General features: G+C 34.2%; 1 non-coding gene across 1 annotated transcript; it reads right to left on the reverse strand.

Moving 5' to 3' along the window:
* Window positions 1-2,469: 2,469 nt before the first annotated feature.
* LOC123394597 lies at window positions 2,470-2,574 on the reverse strand. The gene has a single exon (XR_006609357.1). It is a non-coding gene; the product is annotated as a U6 spliceosomal RNA (small nuclear RNA).
* Between the last annotated feature and the right edge of the window lie 4,655 nt (window positions 2,575-7,229).

Raw genomic sequence — 7,229 nt, forward strand, 5'->3', positions numbered from 1 at the left:
ATGTTGACTGACTTGATGTGCTTAATTTAAACATGGTAAATATGTTGACTAACATTCCAAGCAGTAAATACTTCTCTCAGTGACTCTCTCCCCTTCATACCTTCTACTTTCCAATACCTTTAATTCATTCTCTCAACTATTCCAAACGCTGGAGACTCTCTTGACCAGAACATTTCACATATAATCTCCCTCTGTCTTCTGCAAAGCACCTCAAGTTCTAATCATGTCTACCTTTCTTACTTTCTTCCAAAATATTTGTCCTATGTGACTGTTTTTTAATCTGGACCCAAACTTAACTATAGTTTCCTATGAATGTCTCAGATTAATTAATAATCTACCCTGTCTCAATAGCTGCCTTCACTTGTTTTTATTTTTATTTTTTATTTATTTATTGTTTTTATGTAAAGTTATGTGGAGAGACAGTTTAAGTCACAGACCCCCCCTCCCCCACCAACAGCCCCAACACCACAGTGCTTACTGGTTGAACCTATCCTCAAAAAGTTGGATTGTTTTCTTTTTTTTTCTCCCCCTAATGTTACGGGCCTTATTTTTGGAGTTTTAACCTTGTAAGAAAAGTACTTTCACATCTTAGTATCACATTCCTGACACTAAGAAATAAAACAGTACATTTTAAGAATTACTATAAACTTAGATTTATCACTGGTTTTTAAATACCAATATAAGCACATCTACATGCAGATCAAATAGAGCCTTTAAAAGTAAACTTTCTACCATCTTCCTGACAGGACATAGTTTTGTAACTCAGTGCAACAGTTACAGTACTCCCAAAGTGAGTCTCTGATCCTCTCTCGGAAACTGAGAGAGAGGAGCACTTTTTTCCTTGATTACATTTCAAAGAGATGGTGCCCAGGTCCTTGAGAGAGACAGGCTTGGGTTGTAAAACTGGCAAGAAGCTTTTAAAAAAGATTTGCATCTCAAAGTGGCAATGAAAAGATTTACAATTACAAGTTTTCAGAAGTATATGCTCTAAGAAAGGGCAGTTCAGGGACTTAGAGTCAGAGAGAAGTCTAATATTTCGCCTAGCTGAGGGGAACATTTAAGCCATCATGGTTGGAATTCTTCATATTTCTACTCAAATGTCATTCACCTATTTCACTTTTCCTGGCCACACTCTACAAAATAAACCTTTCCCTGCTCCAGCATTCCCTGTCCCCATAGCCCTGCTTCATTCTGTTCCTGGAAAATATCACCATCTGAAATAATATACATTTTCTTTGTATCAGTTATCTATTGCTACAGAATGCAGCATAGTCTATAGAAAATAGAAAACCCCAGAAACATACAATAAAAGGGACGTAGAGAGCATTATTTATTAGCCTCCCCACCAGTCACTGATGATGATGTGATTAAGATAGATATTGCCTGTGAGTTCAAAGAACTTACCTGTTTTTGTGTGTAGGATGTTTTCTGAAGCCTTACATATCTTAAAGACATCCTTGTTTTGTCTTCACATATAAAAGAGAATTGAATCATAATACAGTTGGTGGAAAATTGTTACTGTCCCTCCCTTGTCATTTGACATGATCACTTAGTTTTTGATACTTTGTTGATAATTAGCTTGAATGTTTATAAATCTTTTTTCCCTTCTCCATTTCAGCCTCCGTTTTATCTCAGGAAAATTTCTTTAAGTCCTTAATTTTTCCTTCTGTTATAATTGATCATTTTGGTTTTTTTATTTTTTTTATTCAAGTATAATTAACATACAGAATTATATTAGTTTCAGGTGTAAAATATAAATGATTCAACATTTCTATGCATTTCTCAGTGCTCATGAGGATAAGTGTACTTTTAATCCCCATCACCTATTTCACTCATCCACCCACCTACCCATCTCCCTCTGGTAACCGGTTTGTTCTCTGTATTTAAGTTTGGCAGCTTTTTTGTTTGTTTCCTTTTTCTCTTTATTTACTTATTTATTTATTTATTTTTAAAGATTTTATTTATTCATAGAGAGAGAGAGTAAGAGAGAGCATGAGAGGGAGATGAGGGACAGAGAGAGAAGCTGAGCAGGGAGCCCAACATGGAACTCAAACCCAGGACTCCAGGATCATGACCTAAGCTGAAGCAGTCACTTAATTGACTGAGCCACCTTGGTGCGCTATTTATGTTTTCTTTCATAAATTTCACATATGAGTGAAATCATATATTTGCTTTCTCTGACTGACTTATTTTACTTAGCATTACACCCACTAGGTCCATCCATATTGTTGGAAATGGCAAGATTTCATTCTTTTTAATGGCTGAGTCTTATAATATGTGTGTGTATATATCACATCTTCTTCATCCATTCATCAGTTGATGGACATCTGGGCTGTTTCCATATCTTGGTTATTGCAAATAAAGCTGCAATAAATAAAAGAGGGCATACATCTTCTTGAATTATTGTTTATCTTTTCTTTGGATAAATAGTAGTCAAATTACTGGATCATATGGAAATTCTGTTTGTAGAAAAATTTGGAATACTATGAATTCATATGTCATCCTTGTGCAAAGACCATGCTAATGTTCTCTGCATTGTTTCAATTTAAGAATATGTGCTGCTGAAGCAAGCACTCTTGTTTTTCTTTTTTAAAATTCTTTACTCCTCTAAAAATGTTTGAGCTGCAATGTTTCCCTACATATAGGTCACATGCTTTCTTAGCTTTTATCTTTAGTCTCCCTTTCTTCTATACTCTTGAAGAAGTTCGCTTACCATCACTGATTTAATTTTCCATTGTAGTAATTCTCTTTATTACTGTATCCATTTTTTTTATATGTTAGTCCATTATTGAAGTTTATTTTTTCCTTTGCACTTTTTTTTTTTTTTAAGTTTGGACTGTTTTCTCCTCAATGTAAACTGTCCTCCTTACCCTTCTGCCAAGGCATTATATAATAACTTCTTAATTAAGCTAAATGTTCTCTTTCTTTTCTCTTTTCACTATTTCTTAAAATAAGTTCTATAAAAAATTCATCAGATATTCATAGCTACTGGTGATAATAGTGGTATTACTTTTTTTTTTTTAATTGATTCATTATGTTTTGGAAGAGGAAACTTGTGATTCAGCTTTATCATTTTCAATGAGAATTCAACAAACTCTAATTTATTCTTTGGTCATTTAACTTTTCTGATTACAGATTAAGTTTTGTCATTGCCAAACTGTCAGTGACTTCTCATCTCACCATAATGGAATTCAATCCAAATCGCCCTGTAAATAAATCTACAAAATGGCTACATCCCAATTTACAAATTTGCTATCTTCTTGTACTCTGCACGGAGCCTCTAGTCTAATATAGAACTGCTGACTATTAATCATCCCACGAATTTATCCCCATGCTAGTTTGTACAGATTATTACCCAGACCTGAAATATACCACCTGTCTCTACCTTTCGTCAACTTTTAAAATCTGCAAACATTTATCTCAAAGATACATCCTTCAAAAGCTTTTTCTGATTCTTCCACTCAAGTGTCTCTGTGTTTCTCTTATGAGACTTGTCATGTATCATATACTATGGTTGTCTGTGAAATCTATTAGCCTTACTACCTTACTAGTCTTATTACAGAAAAATTTTCCTATAGAGCATGTCACTTTTAGCTCTTACCCATCTTCAAGGAAAAAAAAAAAATTTACTTTGCGATAGTTTTTCAACAAATGTTTGTGACATGTAAAATAACTTTTTTTTGGTCTTCAAATATTTCAGTGACTTCCCAAGTCCTACTAAATACAGATAAATCCTTAATATAGTATTAACCGTTCCCCCCTTCTTCTCTCCTAATAGTCAGGTTTCAACCATGATTTACTTTTGTTTTTTTTTTTAATTTGCGCTTAGAACATCTTTACCATTGAAAAAAATAAATGGTTCCATTATGTAATGGAAGATTAACTTAACCTTTATTTTAAAATTTATATGAGATTAAATCACCCTTTCTTTATTTATTGCTTTATTATTTACTTCACTCTTGAGTCATTCTTCCTTTTCAAGTTCCTATGGTTTTTCATTCATGATATACATCATATTTTGAATTATATTACTATCAATTCAGTCTACTCTTTAATTTATACTTTATTATTAACATTATAAATGATAGAACTGAGTTTTTTCATTTTTATTATCCTCCTAGAACACAATTCATGGCTGTGCATATATGAAAGATATCAAATAACTGCTTTTTAAATTTATTTTGATTGTAGAAGAAATAGATAAATAAATGACAAAACAATGCCATTCTAATAAAAACATTCTGAATGTTAAAATTGAAACATAGTAAATAAATTAATTACCCAGAATTTTAAAAGTCTGATGGCTATAATATGAATTGTACAAAAGGTGATATTTCTATAGGCCCATATACTGTTCTTTCATCCTTTTAAGTAGAGAAGCTTTTGAAGAGTCTATAGTTTGTTGCTCCTGGTTAAGTGCTGCTTTATAACCCCAAAGCTCTACAGGCATGTATATGGAAAGCTCTAGTTTTTGTACTAACCATATCAAACAGATTCTTCTGTGTTCAGTACAAGATTCTAATGCTACCAATTTCTCCTGGCATGGACATGGAATAGTAGTTAAGGACATACATACTTTTTATTAATCATCCACAAGATAAGTCTTGTTAGGTTAAAACACTAATTTTTTCCATTACTAATCTACCCTAGTTTTAACCTTTTTATCTTTTAGTGCCCAAACAATTGGAAGACAAAAAACCTTCCTTCTGCCATAAAAAAAATGAAAGTTTTTATCATAGCCAAGCACATATAGTCTCTAAAAGGATATTTTCCCCCTATTCCAGTCATCATAAACACCGTAAAAGTCTACAAGGGGTATGGATTTTATATATATAAAATCTCTCTATATAAAAATCTGTATATATAATGTATATATAGAGATAGGATAGAGTAGTAATAATAGAGGCAATAAAGACATAATAGTGTAGTAATTCCCAATTATTTAATTTGTATATTTTGGTGTTGCTGATTAACCACACAAACTGTTATTTAAAATACACAGGTATAGAGCACTTTATATTTTTGTCATTGCTATTGATCCCCAAAGTAAACTCTTATTATATAATAGTCCTATTCATCTTTGCATTTTCAGAACATGAGCAATATATGGTTTATTGTGTTGGAGACAGTTTTATGGAGAGTTTTATAATATATGTGAAAATCTTCACATATGCTATAGGTCATCCAGAGGAATTCTATCAACAAACCTATATCATAATGGCAGCAACAAATGATAAGTCAAAGGGAGAAGGAATTGGGAGCAGACCCACTCTATTTTTGCAGCAAATCTCCCTACTTTTGAGTACATTTATTCTCACAAATAGAGAAACCTCCTGTCCCATGCTGTATCTCCAAAAAGCTGCAGTCTGAAAGAGCTATCAAACAGCCTTTGATGACATTGCTATTGTGCCAGCTTGGAGATGATTAATTGGGAGCATCTGTCGCTATCATCAGTGGGGACTTAATGGCCCTGTGTCCACAAAGGTAGAATACAAGGGCTGATAACTGAGGGATTAAAGTGGAAGAGGTTCTGCCTACCATTACTCCTTGTGATGCACTGTCACTGGAGGTGGGGTGGAGAGAGTGCTGCTTCTTGTCCTTGCATTCTGGAGTAAGAAGATTTAAAGGTTCTATTTCCCAGAGGGAAATCTCTTTCATTAGTGACAGATCAAGAATTAAACTCTATGCTATGGCTTCCACCCAATTAATTGGACTGTGTGCCAAGGGACCAACAGACAAGGAAAGGAGACATCACCCTGGCAGATTATTGACCGATCATCAGGAGGAAGTATAGCTGCTGCTATCCAGCAGGACAGAGAGGAATATACTTGGCATCAAGGTAGTGGTGTGTTAGTATAGGCTCTACAAATCTGTGCATCGGAGCCTATTATCCACTTCTCTTCCCAATTCCTTTCTCAGTTACACAATATCGATAGCTCGAAACCAGCCATGGTTGGAATATCTCACTATAGAAATCAGAAAACTCTTCAAAGTGAGGCTTTTATTTTCTTTCTTCCAGAGAGCTAGTTGTTAAACATCTCCCAGGACATCATTCATCTAAGTGAGCTTCAGAGCCATCTCTTGGTAGTCCCTTTAATTTAATTTAAATTTAAATTACGGCATGCAACAGTCATAGCATGAGAAGGGGTTGGTGATCAGACTCCACAGAGATGAATGTCCAGGTCACTCCACCAGATAAACCACTTAGATGACCCTGTTGATCTAGATTAGATTCAGGGGAATTTAGATTTGATATAGAGGGAAAATATAATAATTATCTTGAAAGCAGCCAAAGCAGTGAGGACTGCAGTTTTTTTCCACTAACTTTTTTAGAAAATTTTTCCAGAAAAAGAGACTGCCCATAATGCCTTAAAGATGCCTTCCCAGATGTATTCAATTTACTATAAGTGAATATATTATAAGTGGATTTAAGAAGTACAAAATGTAGGCTGTAGTGAATACTGTCATGTTCCACCTAGATTCCCCTTCAGGACAGAGGCACTCATGTCCCAGCTACTGGGATTATTGGCTACTGAGGGCATACAACTAGTCCATCCATGGGAATTATTTTGCATCTAAAATAAGCCGTCTCTCCAGGACCATCCCCCATTCAGAGACTATCATCTAATTCCAATAAGGTTTCACTGAATTTTACCATTAAAACCTTTTGCCTTAAGCAAAGCTTTATTTATTTATTTATTTATTTATTTATTTATTTATTTTGGCTAGATGTTTAGCAATGTCTGTTAGGACAGAGTATGTGAGTAAAAGGAGCTTCTGGATGAGAGTGTAGGGTTCTGATGAAGGAGTGTGTGTGAGTGTGTGTGTGCATGTGCACATGTGCATGAACACACATGTGAATCTCAACTGCTTTTTAATAAATGGTTAAGTTCGTTAAAAAAATCAGTCTTGTATTTGTTTTATTTTAATCCGTTACCTGGTAGTGAAATCTTAGGGAAGAAGATATCTCTTCCTCATTTATCTTTAATTATTGAAGCTCACTGATAGCTATAAAACTAACATAATTAGTGCAAACATCCTTTTAGCTTGATCATTTTGCCACACTTGATTTATTCCTTGAAAAAGCTAAGCCCAGCAGCGAACAAGTCATAAACTGTGTTAAATCACTACTATTGTCATCCACATCTATGCAAAATGAAGATACCCAAGCCAAGAAGGAATGCTCCTTTGAGGACAAGAAAGGGAGATTATTTGACTGCTTTATTTCT

The sequence above is a fragment of the Mustela putorius genome, unplaced genomic scaffold (assembly GCF_011764305.1).
Source record: "Mustela putorius furo isolate JIRA1106 unplaced genomic scaffold, ASM1176430v1.1 tig00003834_pilon_pilon_pilon, whole genome shotgun sequence".
Lineage (NCBI taxonomy): Eukaryota > Metazoa > Chordata > Mammalia > Carnivora > Mustelidae > Mustela > Mustela putorius.